Below are 20,243 nucleotides of genomic sequence, written 5' to 3' on the forward strand. Positions count from 1 at the left end.
ATGGGGCTATAATGCTCCCTTTTCCGAAAAAGCAACTGTATGTTAATTAAGGAAAATGTTGGCATCATTCAGCCACAGAAAGTTCTCACAGACATTTGCTTGGTTATTTTAATTCTGGGCTCCAAATTTTAGGAGGGCCATTAATCAAAATAATGCCTGTTTGCCCCAAGGAGAACTCATTTCCAATAAGGAGTAAGGTCTGGAAAGTGAATATGTCATCAAAAAGAACTGGACTGGAACTAGGAAACTGGAGACCCACTAGAATGTACCTCAGTGAGGGCGGGCGTCTTGTCTAGTTTGATCACCTCTGTGGCCACAGCACCCAGGAGAGTGAATACATCAATGAGCCTAGCCACATAAATCTGACCACTGAGCTTTACTTTCCTCATTGCCAAACAAGGTGCTAGACCCAAATATGATCCTTCTCCATTAATATTCATTAACGTCGTTCCACCATTGAGATTCAAGGACTTTATGAATGCTGTTCTGTGTAGAAGAAACGTCACTGTATGTATCTTCATGAAGCCTAAATAAAGATTATTCTAGGGACTGACCTTCTATAAGATAAACAGTGCTAGTCCCTATTATAACCACCCTCCAACAAACAGGAGATATTCAGGTTGGACAAGCAGGAGCCTCCTGCTTCCTGGGCATTCTATGCTAAGTTGTACTTGAATTATGAAATGCTTAGTTGATTCCCCAAACAGGCCTGGGCTTCTCACAACCTGGAGCATCTTTTCTTGAGGCCTGATCCCAAGTGAGGTGATCCCAAGTGAGAGGCCAAATCCAAGGACCCTGCCTGCCTGATGGGTGCTCCTCTGCTGAGCAGCCAAAGGCAGTGCCACGAGGCTTCATCTACCTCCAATAGTCACGGAGTCTCTCCATATGCACATTGTTCCTGCACTGCTTCCCAGGAAGCCTTCCTGACCTTTCAGACCAGTCACATCCATGTACCATGAACAATCACACCCTGTACCTCTCTTTTCAGAGCACTTATCCCAAGAGAAACTCCACATTGTTGTAATTATTTGATTACATTTGACTCTAGCTCCATGGGCCCAGGTCCATCATTGCTGTTGCTTACCATCGTTTCCCCAGCATTTAGGACTGTATCTGGCACAAACTAGACACCTAATAGATGTTGAATGAATGAACAAATGATTTAAGTGGTCAGCTCGACTAGGAAAAAAAAGGACACCCAAAGATTCCTCCTAATTTTATATCATAAGCCCTGTGGACTTTGTATAGAACACTAATACAAGAAAAGCAATTTCTAAATTGGTTGCCATCCTCAAGTCACCAAATTGAAATATAATACCATATGCTGTGTGCCACACACAGATGTGTGGCCCACACTGTGGTGGTGTAACAGCAAAAAGAAAAAAAAAAAACAACATACACTTCAGATCCTTTCAGACCTGGGTTTGCATCTTGATTCTTCCATATATCAGCTATGAAATTACTGGATCTCTCTAAGCCTCAGTCTTATCTGTAAAACAGAGATAAGGAAAAATGAAATGAGAATACATATAGAAGTTTAGCAAAGTATGAGACATATGATGAGTGTTCAGACAGTTTTAACTCTTCTTCGATATCATTCACCATGTTCTGAGATAGGCTGTGGCATCCATGTGGCCAGCAGGAAACACTTGAAAACTATTATTCTCAAACATTTTCAATCCTGTGACCACTTTACCACCAGCTCATCATGCCTCGTTACTACTGTTTTGGTTTTGACAATTTTGCAATTAAGCAATGAACATCTTAAATGAAATATCATAAATAATTAGCTTGTACCAGAAAGAGAAACCCAGGAGACCCCAGCCAGGGCCCCCAGGGCACCCCAGTCCTTAATTAAGCACCAGGACAGAAGATGAGCTAGGTGATCTGATCCAGAGTTCAGAAGGGCACTCACCTTTACTTTGACTTTCTCAGCAGGCCCCACAGATACTGCCCTCTTGATAACAAGCCTCCCAGCATTCATTTGCCTTGTTTCTGGGACACTGTGACAGTCAAAAGCTGATCCAGTCGCTACCGACTGGAACACAGGGAGTTTAAGGGGGGCAAGACTGGTAAACTTCAAAAGCTTAGGACGGCTTGATAAGCCAAGGGTAGGGGTGGGAATATTTATTTAAAAGCTTACAATCCCTGAAATATTTTATCTGAGCCCCTTCACTCCCCCACCTCCCTTCCCCTTGACCTCTCTGTGACCCTGTCAGCTCTTGAAGCTTCTTGCGTTGGCCAGCTGCATTTCCAACCATAATACCAATTTTTGCCTAGTTAAAGTTCCAGAGACACAGCCCGCTCCTCGGGGTCCCTTGAGGATTTAAAAAAAGGAGATCAACATTTACATTGATAACATGCACTCAGCTGTGGGAGGGTTTAGTTTTGTCCACGCCGTCCCCTGCAGCTGTGCTGTCTGCCTCACTGCCCACAGGCCCTCGCCTTCCTGGAAATAGCTCTCCCCAAAGAGTGCTGGGACACAGGATCCCAGCCTCACGAAGTGTTGTTAGACTGAAATCACAGATGTCCCATGACCAGATGGAATGGCTTCAGTGGAGCTCAAGGATCCAGGAAAACAGAACAAGAAGGGACACAAGAGGACCTGTGGAGACAGAGCCATGCTGCTCAGGGAGGTGTGTACCAGGGAGCCTGGCAGGATGAGGAGAAAAGGGAGGTTCTGAGGGGTCATAGGGAGGGGGGGATAGTCTTTCCTGACATTCCTCCCTGAAATAACCACACTAACCTCCTAAAGCCTTTTTATGCCTCTTTTTTAATGGATTTTCAAGAATAGGGGGCAAGTAAAGGATAAATCAGCATAAAACTCCTGGGCAACAATCAAGATTTAACTGTGCCTCATCCCAAGCTGGATGAAGAAAACACAATAATGGCAGGCAGGGAGGGGGAATGGTAGTTTGTTTAAAAAATAAATGTTCCTTCAAAATACAACCCTAAAGTCACTCTGAAGTCTGCTTTAAATATGCCTTAAGAAAAAATTAGGGCCAGGCACAGTGGCTCAGGCCTGTAATCGCAGCACTTTGGGAGGCTGGAGGCAGGCGGATCATGAGGTCAGGAGATTGAGACCATCCTGGTTAACACGGTGAAACTCCGTCTCTACTAAAAAAATACAAAATATTAGCCGGGCGTGGTGGCGGCACCTGTAGTCCCAGCTACTCGGGAGGCTGAGGCAGGAGAATGGCGTGAACCCGGGAAGGCAGAGCTTGCAGTGAGCCGAGATCACGCCACTGCACTCCAGCCTGGGCGACAGAGCGAGACTCCGTCAAAAAAAAAAGAAAAAGAAAAAATGAAATCTAGCATTGCTAAAACAGATTTCTTATTCAAAGCTTAGAGGTGGCCCTTGCATCATCCAGAATGGAATTCCACATTAGTACCATTCAAAACCCTACATGCACACCTTTAGATTCTGTGCGGTGACCTACATTTTTATGTCGTAATAGTGAGCCGTGGTTCACTGCACAACTCTGAAGAAGTCGTAAAATGAAATGATTGAGAGGAGATTAAAATGTAGTGTGCAGATAGTGAGACAGGTGAGCAACAAATAAGTGGCAAATAACGGTTGAATATTCCTGCCATGTAAATTATTGCCATTAAAATATTATGGGCTACATGTCTCAACATGGATAAATCTCCAAAACATAATGTTAAACAAAATAAGCAAGGTATGGAAATCATATGGTCTGATGCTATTTATATAAATTTTAAAAACATGCAAAACTTGACTTATACTACTGATGGATAAGTACTTATGTCTGCAGATTCATAAGTCAAGTATAAAATGTGCAAAAATAATTATAAACACCAAATTTAGAGCAATGGCTTCTGGGGGAAAAATACTCAAGGATAATAGATTTTAAAAAGCCAAAAAACTTCAGTACCTGTTTCATTTTATTTCTTTAAAAAGTGATATGAGGCTGGGCATGGTGGCTCATGCCTGTAATTCCAGCACTTTGGGAGGCCGAGGCGGGTGGATCACCTGAGGTCAGGAGTTCGAGACCAGCCTAGCCAACATGGTGAAACCCCATCTCTACTAAAAATACAAAAATTAGCCGGGCGTAGTGGCATGTGCCTGTAATCCCAGCTACTCAGGAGGCTAAAGCAGGAGAATCGGCTTGAACTCAAGAGGCAGAAGTTGCAGTGAACCACTGCACTCCAGCCTGGGTGACAGAGTGAGAGTCCATCTCAAAAAAAAAAAAAAAGTTAAATGGAAAAAAAAAGAGAAAGATTTAAGAAGCTGTGGTGAATTCAGTGTTCCCTACTTTTGTTTAATTCTTTCCTATATGCTTGGAGTGTTTCAACATAAAAATGTTAAGAGCCTCAGACAAGAGTCTTCAGGTGAAAGTCAGTTTACAACTTCAGAAATCCACTGAATTCATTCATAGAGCTCTCTCCAATTCCTTGAAAATCTGGGACCTCAGGCAGTGTCTCTGGAGTCCAAGAGATGCTAATCTCCACCTGGTGCAGTCCTAACTGGCTTTGGGACTGTCAGGTCCAGATGACTCCCTTTTTAAGGCTCTTGTGAAATCATTCCACCCAGAGGATGCACAAAAAAGTAAGCATTAGGTATCTAAAAGCTTCCGTTAGGAACTCTTAGGAGGAAATGGAATTTAACAAGCTTTCTTCAGACTAAACATTGCCAATTCCACTACTGGGAGTGATGACAAATGGCTCTCACCCCAGCTCTGACGCTAGCTAGCTGTGCAATATTGGGCAAAGCCATCCACCTTTCCATTACATCATATAGGCCTAAACAACTTCTTCTGGGCTTAGAGTGTCTGTTGCTCTAATCTGAGAATTAAGAAGTTGGGGGCAGATGCCAATAGGCAACAAACATGACCTCTCAATCATAAATTATTCTAGGGGTGCAGGTTGCCCTACATCCAAACCTGTTCCCCAAACACACATCCTATTTCCCTCATCAAACTTCTATAGCTCAAATTCTCAAATTCAGACACTGCTTGATTAAAGGCCACATTAAAATGCAAATAATATGTGAGACCGTAATCACACTTTAGCCTCAGCAACACACATTATCTCTTTTAATTCACACACAGCCATTTTCAACAGATTAAAAAAAACTGAGGCTTAGAAAGCTTAAATGATTGGCTCAAGATAACACAGTTCTTAAGTGGGAAACCCAAGCTTCAAGCCAAAGCCTTCAAAATTTCAATCTTAGACTAATTTAATTGCCTCAAATTAGCCTTAACAGGGGGCAGAATCCCCAAAGAAAGCAAGAGTAAAAGAGGAAGGGGGAAGGTCAAAGAAAGTATGGTCCTGGAACTGGGAATGCTGCCAAGGGGAAGATGAAAAGAATGAAAAAGACTGAAAAACCTCTTTGTCTTACTTTGTCATTTTGCATAAGGCTAGTTTCCTTCACAACCTTATGGATTTTAATTTTTCAAAGATTGAAGTGGGCCAAAAACAAGCTACCAAGGTGTGCAAGACAGTTATTACGTAAAACTATTTTCCTCTTCAAACTTTCCAACCACAGCGAGGCTGGATCATTAACTGTGTGAACCAAGAGAAACGATTTGTGAAAATCAACATGTGCAGTCCTTGGCACAGCAAGTAATCAGGGAAAGATCGTAATGGTGACAATAATGACAGTGATGACAATGATGGCAAGGACTGTATTAAGAAATGTCCAAGGTCCCTCCAAAGCAGCATACAGGTACACCACTGACATCTCATGCACCCTGACAGGTACACCACTGGGCTTTCATCATTCATGATCTTTTCAATGCTTAAAAGTGTTTTAACATAATCTGATTTCTTTCTCTGTCCAAAGTGTGAGGTTCATTCAAACGGTTTGAACAGCAAACATAATCCTTCCTGTCTGTTTTCTAAGGGGATTTCTGGATGTACCCATGAGACAAACAACAAGCAAGGAGAGAGGCCTTCTCCAAGCTTCAACCCCTGGTTTATCAGCCTTACCTTTAAGTAGAAAGTAGGAAAAGAAAATGGATTAACACGTACTTCCACATATTATACAAATAAAATGGGCATATTAAATAGAAACATGGAATTACTGTAGTCCTTTTGATACGTTTTGGCTCTATGTCCCTACACAAATCTCATCTCGAATTGTACTCCCCATAATCCCCAGGTGTTGAGGGAGGTGCCTGATGGGAGATGATTGGTTCATGGGATGGTTTCCCCCACACTATTCTCGTGATAGGGAGTAAGTTCTCACGAGATCTGGTGGTTTTATAAGTGTCTGGCAGTTCCTCCTTCACACTCTCTCTCTCTTTCCTGCCGCCCTGTGAAGGTCCTTGCTTCTCCTTTGCCTTCCACCATGATTGTAAGTTTCCTGAGGCCTCCCCAGCCATGCAGAACTGTGAGTCCATTAAACCTCTTTCCTTTATAAATTACCCAGTCTCAGGTATTTCTTTTTCTTTCTCTTTTTTTTTTTTTTTTCTTGGAGACGAAGTCTTGCTCATGTCCCCCAGGCTGGAGTGTGATGGCGCGATCTCAGCTCACTGCAACCTCTGCCTCCCAGGTTCAAGGGATTCTCTTGCCTCAGCCTCCCGAGTAGCTGGGATTACAGGTGCCTGCCACCACACCCGGCTAATTTTTGTGTGTGTGTTTTTTTTTTTTAGTAGAGACGGGGTTTCACCATGTTGACCAGGCTGGTCTCAGACTCCTGACCTCAGGTGAGCCACCCACCTCGGCCTCCCAAAGTGCTGGATTACAGGCATGAACCACCGTGCCCGGCTGGGTATTTCTTTATAGAAGTGTAAAAATGGACTAATACACCTTCTATCTCTTGTTAGGGAACTCAATTCATTATATTTCTAATGCCCTAATGTAAGGCAAACATTTTCTGTTACATTCCTGGGATTGTTCCTTATAAAATGAGTTGCCTGACAAACCCTCACAAAGAAGGTTTTTTTTTTTCAAGTATTTTATTTTGAACTACAAAGTATCTCATGGGAAAAGCATACAAGCCGAAAACAACCTCAATCCATACTTGCTTGGGGTCCTTAGAGATGTCAGTATGGGTAAAAAAGGAAATGAGAAATTTAACCTTGATTCAGTCATTTATTCATAAAGGTTAAGATTTATATTTGCAACTATCAAATGTAGTTAAAAATAGAGCAACAAGGGGGTGGGGGAGAGGGGAGGGATAGCATTAGGAGATATACCTAATGCTAAATGAGTTAATGGGTGCAGCACACCAACATGGCACATGTATACATATGTAACAAACCTGCACATTGTGCACATGTACCCTAGAACTTATAATAGTAATAAAAATTTTTTAAAAATGTAAAAAAAAAAGAAAAAGAAAATAAATAAATAAAATTTGCATTATGGAACACTAACTGTGTGCTTTAAAAAAAAAATAAAAACAGAGCAACAAGCATTTAAAGATAACTTTTAAAATCAACATAGTAAGTGGTTACATTTTGATGATCACAAATATATGCCTACATGACAATGAAAAGCCAACCACCTACTGTTGGCCAAATAAGTCCTTCTGGCCTGGCACAGCAGTTCCTGTTATCACATTGAACAGAGATTCGAAAACGCTGTTTCCCAAACAACTTGGAAGTGAGTCGAATGAGCCTAGAAAGGCATGTTAGGTGATTCAAACAGAAGTCAAGAAAAAATACATGTAAAGTGTTTGAATAAAATCATTTCAGGAAACAGAGTGGAAAAAATAATATTTTAATATTAAGATGTTATTTTAAATATAAATGAGTACCTGTATTAATAAACTAAATAACTGTTGACATTTGACTATCTCATCTATATTTCTAAAATATATGGAAATATAAAGAATTTTCAAATTGGCCAAACATATTTTTTGCTCTTAGTTGTCTTTTATTTAGGTATATGTGGTATATAGTATTATAAACATAATGGGGCATCACTTAAAAAGCAAAGACAAATAAATCATTCATAGCCTTTCAAAAGAAAGAAAAAAAAAGACAGAGGCAGCCTGAATAGAATGGAGGAGGAGCCTGAAAAGCAACCGCCCATTTGCTGGAGCACTCATGGCAGATGAGCGCGGTGTCTGGGATCTCAAGCTGTCCTGGTTCCAGCATCCCTCCCGGAACTCCCCTTGGGAACACGTTTTACACAAAGATCTTGTTTCCCCAATGTTATAGGCGCCCGATTCTTAATTAAATTATCTCTCACCCACAATAGCCTGTGGAGACCAATGATGCCTGTGGAGAACGAACACTTCGTTGTGTCATGTTTTGTTTTGAACATCCCTGAAAGTCTAGAAAGAAGGCACCTGACAATCATTGTAAACTGGAAAAGCCAGAAAGAGGAAAAAATGGGCTCTTCAGATTCTGACTCTATGTTTCAGGCTAAAGATTTCATTTCTACCCTAGATCATAGCATTTTGGAGCAAGGGGAATTCCTAGGGATTGTCTAGGACACACTTCTGGTTCAATACAGAAAAATAGGACAATATCCCTTTACACATGTTCTACTTGTGTTCCCAATAAGAGATATTTTCCTAGAAAAGCTTATCAGGCATTTTACCCAGGCTAAGTAGAACCAAAAGTTCTAATCTTATTAATGTTAACATAAAGTTAAGTTTGAGCTCTTAATAATTGATGCATCTTTTTAAGTGACTGTTGGCTTTGATTTAAGAAAGAAGCAGACACATTTTCACACTTCACTGACGTCATCATTTCCACAAGAGACATCTGCACACTCCTCCCTGACTCCGTGTCATATGTTCACCATTAAAGGTCACCACAATTGAAAATCTATTCCTAAGAACTAAGAAGGTTATTTAATCATCTAGGAGAGGAGAGCCGTCAGGCCCAAGAATACCACTATGAGGAATTTGGGTCCCCTACAATCAAGTGGGTAGTATATTATCTTCAAGTTCAAATTTTCTTCCTCTTAGTTCTGTTATTTTTTAAACTGCAAATATATTAATAGATCCTAAATAACATTCTGCATGAAATATTTAAAGGTTTTCTAATTTTGCTATATTAAGTCAATAATTTGTGTGTATGATACTAGCAGCTAGAGATTTTCCTTGTGATCATAATTTCTTGAGTCCAGCTTTCAACTAATAATAAATGAAGCCAAACTACTGAACCACTAAACCAAACTTCTTGAGGATAGAAAAGACAAGGAAACAAAGATGAATGATCCCATATATAACCCACATCTCATCCCTTTGGGGAGATATTCAAACCTGGCTAAATATTATAAATAAAACTCTAATTGCTTTGAGCAACACTGAAAACAAAAGAAAAATGTAAAAGCCTAGAAGTACTAATTTTTAATGAAACAGAAGCTGGTTAAAATGAAATGCAATATACAATCCTCCATAATTGCATGAGCCAATTCCTTATAATAAATATCTATCTATACAAAAAAAAGATAAAATGCAATAAATGTAAGGAAAACACACTGAGACTCCTCAAAAGGGTGCTCAGAGCAGGAAAAGTGAACCAAGAAGTTTACCTGGAAAAGAACAGGTTGAGGAAAGGATGAAGAAGGTTAATTCAGTCCATGAGGGGGATTGAAGTTTGGGGAAGAAATAATCTAAAAAATTATTCCAAGTCATTTGGAATCTGAGACCCCAGGCCTTAAGCAACTAATGTGGCCATGGAAATCAGCTATGATTTGAACTCACGAGTTATTTCTGAAATGTACCAAGAAGACCTATTTTCCTCAAGGATGAGGGAATCCATATCAGGAAGGAAATAGGACACAAAAATGTTTTGGGTCATGAAGTTCTATCACCACAAGAAGGCTGCATGTGATATTGTGAGGTTTGGGCACTTGCCCTGGAAATCCTCACACTATGGAAAAGTAGATTTGTTCACTGTAAATATCTGGCTGGTGGATGACATGCTCATGCATGCAGCTTTGTTGTTATTCTTTGAGAAAAGGGACAGCAAAGAATAGAAAATTGATCAATGAGACTCCAATTTAGGCTGTAAGGAAAGTGTTATCCAAAACCTACTGTGCAGGGAATATTCTCATCCTTTCCTTCTGGGCTAGTCAAACCACAAAAGCTGCAATGTTGCCTTGACTTAGATAAAAGAAGTATATCTGCATCTTCAGTCATGCTCTATGTACGTTGAGGTCAGCTCCAGCCCCTTTTTGAAAACTAGTACCAATTCCTATCAAGCCCTAAAAAGCTTTGGGTTGGGGGTGGCAGACTGTTGCATTGCTTTGCTTTGTTTTGTTTTTATTTTTGGAGTCAAATATTGTTTATTGCTTGGTATAGAGAAAGGGAGACATCATACCTCCAAGTGAAATGAATAAACATTTTTAAATTATATTTTCTTTCCTACTACTTTATATTTTATTTAATCATCATGGCTCAATAGTTTTACATTTCCTTTATCGTCCTACCCCTGTCTCAAATCATCATCTCAGCTCACTTCTTGGGATAAAAGGAAAAATTAAAAGCATGGGCTTGGAAGTCAGGTAATATCTGTTCAAATCTACACCTATTAGCTAGATGACCTTTGGCAAGTTAGTTAACCTCTCTGAGGGAAATAGTATCTACTTCACATGATTATTGTTAGATTAAAATTAGGGCAGGGAATGAAAAGCATTTAGCCCAATGCCTGTAAATGCACACAGTAAATATTCAATAAATGGTGTTTTAAAATATTCTTCCTATTTTTTCATGTCACTAGATTGGCAAAAATGTTTAAGTTTGATAATAGTCGTTGTTAACAAGGATGTATAGCAACAAGAACTTCGATATTTTACTGCAGAGAATGTATGGCAGATAAAAGACGATGACCACAAATTATTGTTCTCTATCATATTTACCCCAAAAAGATTTGGGAGGTCTATACCTCCTCCCCGTGATTCTCAGCAGGCCGTATGACCCCTTTACCGATAGAATGTGGCAGAAATGATGTTATGCAAACTTCTAGGTCCAGGCCTTAAGAGACTGATAGCATTCATTTCCAAACACTTGGAACATCTGTTTTTGGGACACTGAGCCACCATATGTAGCAAGTCAGACTAACCTGAGGCCACCATTCTTAACCCCAAGCCATGTGGGCAGGCCCTAGAGGATGAGATGCCATGTGGAGAGACTAAAGAGCACCAAGATGTGGATATGAGTGATGAAGCCATGTTAGGTGTGGATCCTTCGTGCCAGCAGCCTCAGCTTACATTACATGGATTAGAGACAAGCTGCTCAGCCAAGCTCCTCCCACACTCGTGACCCACAACATTATGAGCAAAATAAAATTGGTGTTTTAATCCACTCAACTTGGGGTCATTTGCACCATTAAATAATTGGAACAGAATGATATAGATACAATCACTCTGGAAAACCATTTGGCATAATTTTGTAAGGGTGAAGATACATGTACTTATGACCCAATGATTCCACACATGGAAGACTCTGGCAGCAGAGAAAATCGATGAGCTATAGATGCACACATCTACATGGATGACCAAAAGTGAAAGGGAGTAAAAAAGATAATCTTGAGAGAATAAGGCATGTGATGGAAGAAAATATAAAGTATTATTCCATCTCCAAGGGCTCAAAAATGGCCTTTGAGGGGTATGGGCAGGGCACGAAGATTATGACTGAGATAAGGAAAAAATCTCAGTATCTATAAAATGGAAAAATAAGCAGCCTTAATCTAACCAAAACCAGAATGTAGAATGGTCATCACCATCTACTCAACAATTATTTCAAAGCACTCATTATGTGCCAAGACCCTGGACATATGCTGGGATACAGTGACAAAAATGCCAGAGTCCGGCCGGGCGCAGTGGCTCACGCTTGTAATCCCAGCACTTTGGGAGGCCGAGGCGGGCAGATCACGAGGTCAGGAGATCGAGACCACGGTGAAACCCCGCCTCTACTAAAAATACAAAAAATTAGCCGGGCGCGGTGGCGGGCGCCTGTAGTCCCAGCTACTCGGAGAGGCTGAGGCAGGAGAATGGCGTGAACCCGGGAGGCGGAGCTTGCAGTGAGCTGAGATTGCGCCACTGCACACTAGCCTGGGCGACAGAGTGAGACTCCGTCTCAAAAAAAAAAAAAAAAAAATGCCAGAGTCCAGGGGAGTTTGGAATGTCTCCCCTAACTCTTAGAGGAATGTGTTTTTAAAAGAGCACAAATGGAAGAACCTAGTTCTTTGGTTAGAAAAAGGAGAAGGGCAGACGTATGACATCTCTCGGGGGCCACCCTGTCGGCCATACCAGTGCCCCCCAACCCTGCAGCTGGGACAAAAGGCAGAAACTACACCCAGCTTTGATGAACATCCTTGGGTGAATTTTCTCTTGGTTTGCAATGATTGCCTTTTCTCCTGAACATGGGCTGGGAACGGAGTAGGAAGAAGAAGAGAGATGGTTGTCAGGAAAATGAACTTTCAGAGATGCAGTTTCAGGGCCTGAATAATGCCAAAGTTTTCCTGTAGTACCTCAAGCTCAGGTTACATAAGAATAGCACATCTGCTCTAAATTATCATTCCTTTCCTTTGTCTACACCCAACCTGGGCAAACCCTCCAAATTATAATGATCCAGAAAGAGGACCATTATTGTTTTTATCTTTGCTACATGAATATTGTGGGTGAAGTAAACAGAGAAAGGCCATGCCAAAGGCCATCACCAGGAAGATTACAGAGTAATTTTGTTCAAAATTCCCTTCCCCCACCAAATATTTCTATACTGGGGAAATCTATTTCTACTGGAAAAATTTGAGGGCCACAAGCCTCAAAACAGGCCCTGATGATAGTGAGAGGTGACAGCATGCTGGCAGTCCTCACAGCCCTCGCTTGCTCTCGGCGCCTCCTCTGCCTGTGCTCCCACTTCGGCGGCACTTGAGGAGCCCTTCAGCCCACCACTGCACTGTGGGAGCCCCTTTCTGGACTGGCCACGGCCGGAGCCCACTCCCTCAGCTTGCAGGGAGGTATGGAGGGAGAGGTGCGAGCGGGAACCGGGGCTGCGTGCGGCGCTTGCGGGCCAGCTGGAGTTCCGGGTGGGCGTGGGCTTGTCGGGCCCTGCACTTGGAGCAGCCAGCCGGCCCTGCCAGCCCGGGGCAATGAGGGATTTAGCACCCCAGCCAGCGGCTGCGGAGGGCGTACTGGGTCCCCCAGCAGTGCCAGCCCACCGGCGCTGCGCTCCATTTCTCACCGGGCCTTAGCTGCCTTCCCGCGGGGCAGGGCTCCGGACCTGCAGCCCGCCATGCCTGAGCCTCCCACCCCCTCCATGGGCTCCTGTGCGGCCCGAGCCTCCCCGACGAGCGCCACCCCCTGCTCCACGGCGCCCAGTCCCATCGACCACCCACGGGCTGAGAAGTGCGAGCGCACAGCGAGGGACTGGCAGGCAGCTCCATCTGTAGCTCCGGTGCAAGATCCACTGGGTGAAGCCAGCTGGGTTCCTGAGTCTGGTGGAGATGTGGAGAACCTTTATGTCTAGCTCAGGGATTGTAAATACACCAATCAGCACTCTGTATCTAGCTCAGGGTTTGTAAACACACCAATCAGCACCCTGTGTCTAGCTCGAGGTTTGTGAGTGCACCAGTCGACACTCTGTATCTAGCTGCTCTGGTGGGGCCTTGGAAAACCTTTATGTCTAGCTCAAGAATTGTAAATACACCAATTGGCACTCTGTATCTAGCTCAAGGTTTGTAAACACACCAATCAGCACCCTGTATCTAGCTCAGGGTTTGTGAGTGCACCAATCAACACTCTGTATCTAGCTGCTCTGGTGGGGCCTTGGAAAACCTTTATGTCTAGCTCAAGAATTGTAAATACACCAATTGGCACTCTGTATCTAGCTCAAGGTTTATAAACACACCAATCAGCACCCTGTGTCTAGCTCAGGGTTTGTGAGTGCACCAATCAACACTCTGTATCTAGCTGCTCTGGTGGGGCCTTGGAGAACCTTTGTGTCCACACTCTGTATCTAACTGATCTGATGGGGATGTGGAGAACCTTTATGTCTAGCTCAGGGATTGTAAATGCACCAATCAGCACTCTGTCAAAACAGACCATTGGCTCTACCAATCAGCAGGATGTGGGTGGGGCCAGATAAGAGAATAAAAGCAGGCTGCCCAAGCCAGCAGTGGCAACCCACTCGGGTCCCCTTCCACACCGTGGAATCTTTGTTCTTTCGCTCTTTGCAATAAATCTTGCTACTGCTCACTCTTTGAGTCCACACTGCTTTTATGAGCTGTAACACTCACCGCAAAGGTCTGCAGCTTCACTCCTGAAGCCAGCGAGACCACGAGCCCACTGGGAGGAACGAACAACTCCAGATGCGCCGCCTTAAGAGCTGTAATACTCACCGTGAAGGTCTGCAGCTTCACTCCTGAGCCAGCGAGACCATGAACCCACCAGAAGGAAGAAACTCTGAACACATCTGAACATCAGAAGGAACAAACTCCGGACACGCCACCTTTAAGAGCTGTAACACTCACACGAGGGTCCGCGGCTTCATTCTTGAAGTCAGTGAGACCAAGAACCCACCAATTCCGGACACAAGAGGACCACTGTAGAAACAGTGGGCACAATAGCCAACAGGTAGAAACTTCCCACGGAGGAGGTGTCACAAAAGACATTGAAGCTGCTGGCTTGTACTTACCAAGGTGTTTACACAGAGAATGCTAACTTCAGGGCCAGCTGCCAGCTGCTAGCTCCTCCTCTCCCCAGCTGCTCTGCACAGCATAGAGCCTAAACAAACTCAATTTGGCATACCCAAAGGAAGACTCTGAAGCGGGAAAAAATCTCCCCCTTCTCCTAACGACAGCAGACATCATCTCCCAAGTGAGTAGCCCAAAGTGGCCAAAAACTCTATAATACAGACAGTTCCCATTTTAACCCAGAGCCCCATTTCAAAACAAGCCCCCCCAGCTGAATCTTACCAAGGCCTGCCTGCCCATTCCGGCTTAGGCCTTCCCTTCAGGCACTCAACACAATAATTCTCCACTAAGGGAAAGGCACTGTGCTATAATCAGCGGCTCTACAGCTTTAACTAGTATCAGAATCATGCAGGGAGTTTCTATCTGCCATGGATGGCAAATCCCCAGGTCATACCTCAGACCTAGCAAATAAGAATTCCCAAGAGTGGGGCCCAATAATCTGTATGTTTTTTACAGTTCGCCAGGTTGAGAGCAACTCCTTAGAGAATGTTTCTCAAAGCTCTAATGACTCAAAGGACCTCAAACTCATTCACATTCAGCATTGAATGAACAATAAGGCTTTACCCACATAAGTTTCTACTTTTAACTGGACTCTGGTCTAAAGGAAACAAATGACTAAGAGTAGGAATTCAGATCCAGTTATAAAGTTCATGGAGACTGTTTTGATTAAAATATAGATATAAGGCCAGGTGTGGTGGCTCACACCTGTAATCCTAGCACTTTGGGAGGCCAAGGTGGGTGGATTGCTTGAGCCCAGGAGTTTGAGACCAACCAGCCTGGGTAACATGACAAAACCTTGTCTCTACAAAAAAATACAAAAATTAGCCATGCATAGTGGCACATGCCTGTAGTCCCAGCTACTCGGGGGTGCTGAGGTGGAAGAATCGCTTGAACCCAGGAGGCAGAGGTTACAGTGAGGCCAGATCATGCCACTGCACTCCAGCCTGGGCCACAAAAAATATATAAACAAATAAATCAAATAAAATTTGTCATGCATATGGGCAAAACCTCAGGGCTCTGGGTTGCTGGGGATCTGCCAGAGGAGCCCACTGCTGAGCACCCTGCTCAGAAACCTTGAAGACGCCCATGTGCACTCCCTCCCAGGCTCACAGTGGGGAGAGGGGGAGGCCTGTAATAGGAACCAAGAGCCAGCAAATGGAGATGTAACGCCTCATTCGCAGGATTTCCGAAAACTACTGGATTTAATTAAGAATCATGGAAATGCTCCTGCTCACTTGTGTAGGAAGATGGGGAAAGTTTTATATTTGCTGGGAAAAAAACAACTAGAACGTTCAAGAGGCCTGAGAAGAAAGAAATAGGAGAAGACAGTGAGATAAAATAAATCATAGGGAAAGAAGGCTAGGAACCAAAATATAAATAAGACATCATTTCATTCATTCAACAAATATTTATGAAACACCTTCTTTCCTTCAATTCCAAATTCCTCATCTGAGGCAGTCCAAATGCTCAGCCGTCCCAAGGCTGTTCTACTCTGCATACAAAGCTTTAGTTTCTCCAGCGTTTCCCCATTACCACATCTCATTTTCCATCCAGGATTCTTCCTATTTCCATGTTTTTACTCATTTTTGCCTGAAATGATCTTCCCTTTTTCCTCCACCAATTCAAATCTGAATCATTCTTCAAAGCCTAGCTGAAGTCACCCTCCTCCGGGGACCCTGGCCTAATTGCCTTCATGCTACTCTGTGTGACATTATAATACTGAGCTTAAGTTGCATTCCACACAAACACTTGATATTTCTTGATTTGAATAGTTCTATTTTTATTATTGTTATTAGAGACAGGACCTTCCTCTGTGTGGAGTGCAGTGACACAATCATAGCTCACTGCAGCCTTAAACTCCTGGGCTTAAGGGGTCCTCCTTCTTCAGTCTCTCAAGTATCTAGTACTAGAAATAAATGCCACCACACCCAGATAATTTTTACTGTTTGTAGAGACAGGGTCTCACAGTATTGTTCAGGCTGGTCTCGAACTTCTGGCTTCAAGCAATCCTCTCACCTCATCCTCCCAAAGCACTGAGACTATAGGCATCAGCCACCATGCCTGGCCTGTTCTCTTGTTTTTGATTGGAACAATGATGAGCCCACAGGAGTTAATTGATTAGGTAGAGGCTCAATTTAGAATTAGAATGAGGAACTCACTTCCTTATAGCAATAGCTGTATATTGTTATTAATGAGTTTTACTGTATGAAGAGTCTGTTGAGATTTTAACTGCTTTTTACAACATTATAACTTCTATGGAAAAATGTAGTTTTAGTTCCCAATAACCAGTTTACAAATAATCTTTTAGAAAAAAACAAGTTCATAAATTGGATATTGCTTCCCTGAGGCAAAAGTGAAAAGAGTGATTAAAAACGTGTAGAATACGAGAAGTGTTAGGAGCTGAGTAACAACTGCTTTGGAAGAAAATCACAAGATTGGGAATTTTTTAATTTGCAATTAAAATACAAAGCTTCTGGCCCCCTTGCTTTCAGATACGTAGTTGCAATTGGTTGTAAGAATTTCCACTTCCTCTTCTACACTTGACTCTCAACAGTTTAATATCTCGTTAAATTTATTTTTGTTGGTCAAGTCAGCACCAGGAAGGTTATTCTGTTAAACAGTAACATTTAATAGAAAAACAGGAACTGGTAACATGGGTGCCAGCCTCCCCATAAAACATGTGATGGCCTTTCCTCAGAAGACAATGTGGACTGATCAAATGTGACCCCCTGCTTCTGATTTTCTGAGCTTCTCTCATAGGACTCTTGGGGTCACTTGGACTGTTGAGCAAAGTTCCCGGAAGGTGCCCCGCCACTGCCTGCCAAGTCGGCTGTCTGCCAGCAACACGCCTGCTCCTGCCTTTTGCTTGGAACTGCGTTTTCTATTGTTGCTGTGACTGAGCCCAGCCTTTGCCATGGGCATGCCCTGAATCCTGACAGTTAGCTGAAAGTATGAATAGAACTGAAAAGAGTTTGGGCCATATTCAGAGCTCAGGATAAGGACTGGATTCACAATAATTGTACCAAGGTTTTCATTAAAATATCATTCTGTCATATATTTAGCTAAGAGGCCAATTTTTCATTCCTCAAAATGCAGTAGGTGCTTTAGTGTGAAAGAGGCATTACTTCTGATTGTTTAGATGGAACAGCCACACTCGTAATTTAATGGACTTGTTTCATGGACTGAATGAAAGTATTCCTAATTTGAATTAAGGAACACTTTGAAGCAGGTCATTTGTGGCTTGAGTCCTAGTCTTGGGATCGGGATGGACTCCAGCTGCCAGTGGCAATGACTATAGCTCACGTGCCCAGCTTTTTGTAGCTCAAAGGATCCTCAGTTTAGTATGAGCCTCTTCTCCATCAGCTAGTACTAGGCCCCCATTCCTGCTAATTCTAATAACAGCAAGCCACTCAGAGGGACCTTAGCCAAGCCAGGCTTTCAGTTAAGGTTAATATACCTCCTTCTCTATCCAAATATGTAACTTCGGGCAAGGTACTTAACTTCTCTAAGCCATGGTTTCCTCATCTGTAAAATGGCCACTATAGTAAGGTCACAGGATTCTTGAGGTGTTGCTTTTCCAGCTGAGAGCCACAGGGCCAATGGCACCTTTGCCCAAGTTTTCCTCAGGCCCGCTGGGCTTGTCCTGCCCACTTAGCCTGGCAGGCTGCACTCAGCTTGCTCTACTGGCCTGGATCCCATACCTGCCAAGAGTGAGTGGAATGGTAAGGGCTATGTGAGTGAGTGAGCATGAGGTCTGGCCACTGCACACAGCCAGACATGCTGGTGGCAGGTGGGGCAGACAGCTCCAGGTGCCAGCCCAGGTGTACCATAAGCAGCTTCCATAGCTGGCACTGGGGAATCCAGTGGTACTCAGAAGCTTGAAGACACCAGGAACCGCAGAGCCCCAAAGAGGGTGTCACAGCCCTGGCTGGGGGAGATCCTAGGTCTGGGCTCCCTGAAAGGCTGCAACTCTTCTCTCCTTCTCTCTTCTCTCCTTGTCACCCACAGTGTGGTGAGCAAGGGGTGTGTTTCAGCCCTGTTTGTGTTACAGCTCTTTCAGCCCCACCATTCAGTGAGTCCTGAGTTCTTCTCCTGCATCCAGGAAGAATGAGGTACATGGAAAAGTGGACAGTTAGCAAGGCAAAGAGGAGCTTTATTGAGTGACAGAACAGCTCAAAGGAGACCTGCATTGGGTAGCTCCTTTCCACAGGCAGGGCACCCTGATGAGTGTTCAGCTCTCAACAGAGAGGAGACCCTGGAGTGGGTAGCTCCTCTCTGCAGGCAGGTTATCCTGTCATCTCCTTGAGTCTGTCTGAGTCTGGGGTTTTTATGGGCTTCAGAGGGGAGGAAGTGCCTGCTGATTGGGCCATGGGTGGCCATGGGTGGGCCTGGAAAAAGTACCATAAGTTCCTACTCTGGTCTGTGGGGCTGGCAGCCTGGCCCTCAGGCTTCAGGCCTTCCCCAGCTCGAAGGTAGGGCTTCACCAGGGACCCACCCCTTTCCACCCAGGAGACTGTCTGCCTCCTGCTATCACCCAGGCTGTTCGTGCTGAGGGGCACTTGCAGGCCTATGCAGAGCCGCCCTAAGCCCCCACTCAGGCTCCCTCTCATGCTTATCGGTGCCCAAAGTCCAGAGGCGGCCAAGGCAGCAGGGGGCTGGAGCGTCAGTGCTGCCCCAATTGTGTGCACACCCAGCCAGGTTGCAACAGCTCCTGGGCTTGGCCTCAACTTTGCTCCAAGATCAGAGCTGGTGCAGGGAGCAGGGAGAGGCCAGGTAGTGGGAGCAGGCACTTCCAAGCCTGCAGGTGGGAGGGGGCCTTTCCCAGGCCCCCTAAAGGGGACACCCAGGTCCATAGCCATGGCTTGGGCAGCTGCAGCTACACTCCAGAAGCTGCAGCTACACTCCAGAAGGGCAGGGCTCCTGCCCAATCCCAGCCCCCAAGAGCACAGGGATGCCCAGGTCCACAGCCACAGCTGGATGGCCGCAGCTGCTCCCAGCAAGCACAAGGTTCCTGCCCTGCCAGGGCTTCTGCCTTTTCCTGGCTCCTGCTGGCTCTTTAGAGTGTGCAGCCCTGACCATGCCTCACCCCCTGCAGCCAGCATCATGGCAGCAGCCGCTCCACATGGGCCTCCACTACCATCAGTAATATGTGCCTTGTAAGACTTTTATGAGGATCTGATTAGATTGCACTTGTAAGACAGGTGACTAGAATGAAAGAAGGGAGTGTGACAAGGAGCTGGCTACTTGTCGGGTGATATTGTTGACCTTACACACAGCAAAAACTAGTCATCTACCTCATTCTATTTGCAAAGTCACACAGCTTTTAATCTCATGCACCACCCAGAATGTAAACAAAATATGGGTAGAAGCACCTTTATTTATCACAATATTCTGGCTCACTATTCTATTTCCTTTATGCCCTGAGTATGTTCACATATACTACAGAACAAGTCTCAAATAAGTGTGAACAGAATACTGTCCAAATTGATGACCATCTTAATTGTTTTATTCTGGCTTCTCCACTAGTTGACAGAAGAAATGAAAGTAAGAGAGAGGCCAGGAAGAAGGGCAGGGAAGAAAAGAAGGCATGAGAGAGAGAAGGGATGGGGAAGGGAGGAA

General features: G+C 44.0%; 1 protein-coding gene across 1 annotated transcript in view; it reads right to left on the minus strand.

Annotated features, from left to right (window-relative positions):
* Positions 1 to 1,203: 1,203 nt before the first annotated feature.
* The window catches only part of DACT1 (dishevelled binding antagonist of beta catenin 1), a 143,890-nt gene continuing 124,850 nt past the window's right edge, over positions 1,204 to 20,243 (minus strand). Inside the window, exon 8 of the mRNA XM_063644566.1 lies at positions 1,204 to 1,489. The gene's annotated coding sequence lies outside the window, so the exon portion shown is untranslated. The remainder of the gene's footprint in view (positions 1,490 to 20,243) is intronic.

The sequence above is a fragment of the Symphalangus syndactylus genome, chromosome 8 (genome assembly GCF_028878055.3).
Source record: "Symphalangus syndactylus isolate Jambi chromosome 8, NHGRI_mSymSyn1-v2.1_pri, whole genome shotgun sequence".
Lineage (NCBI taxonomy): Eukaryota > Metazoa > Chordata > Mammalia > Primates > Hylobatidae > Symphalangus > Symphalangus syndactylus.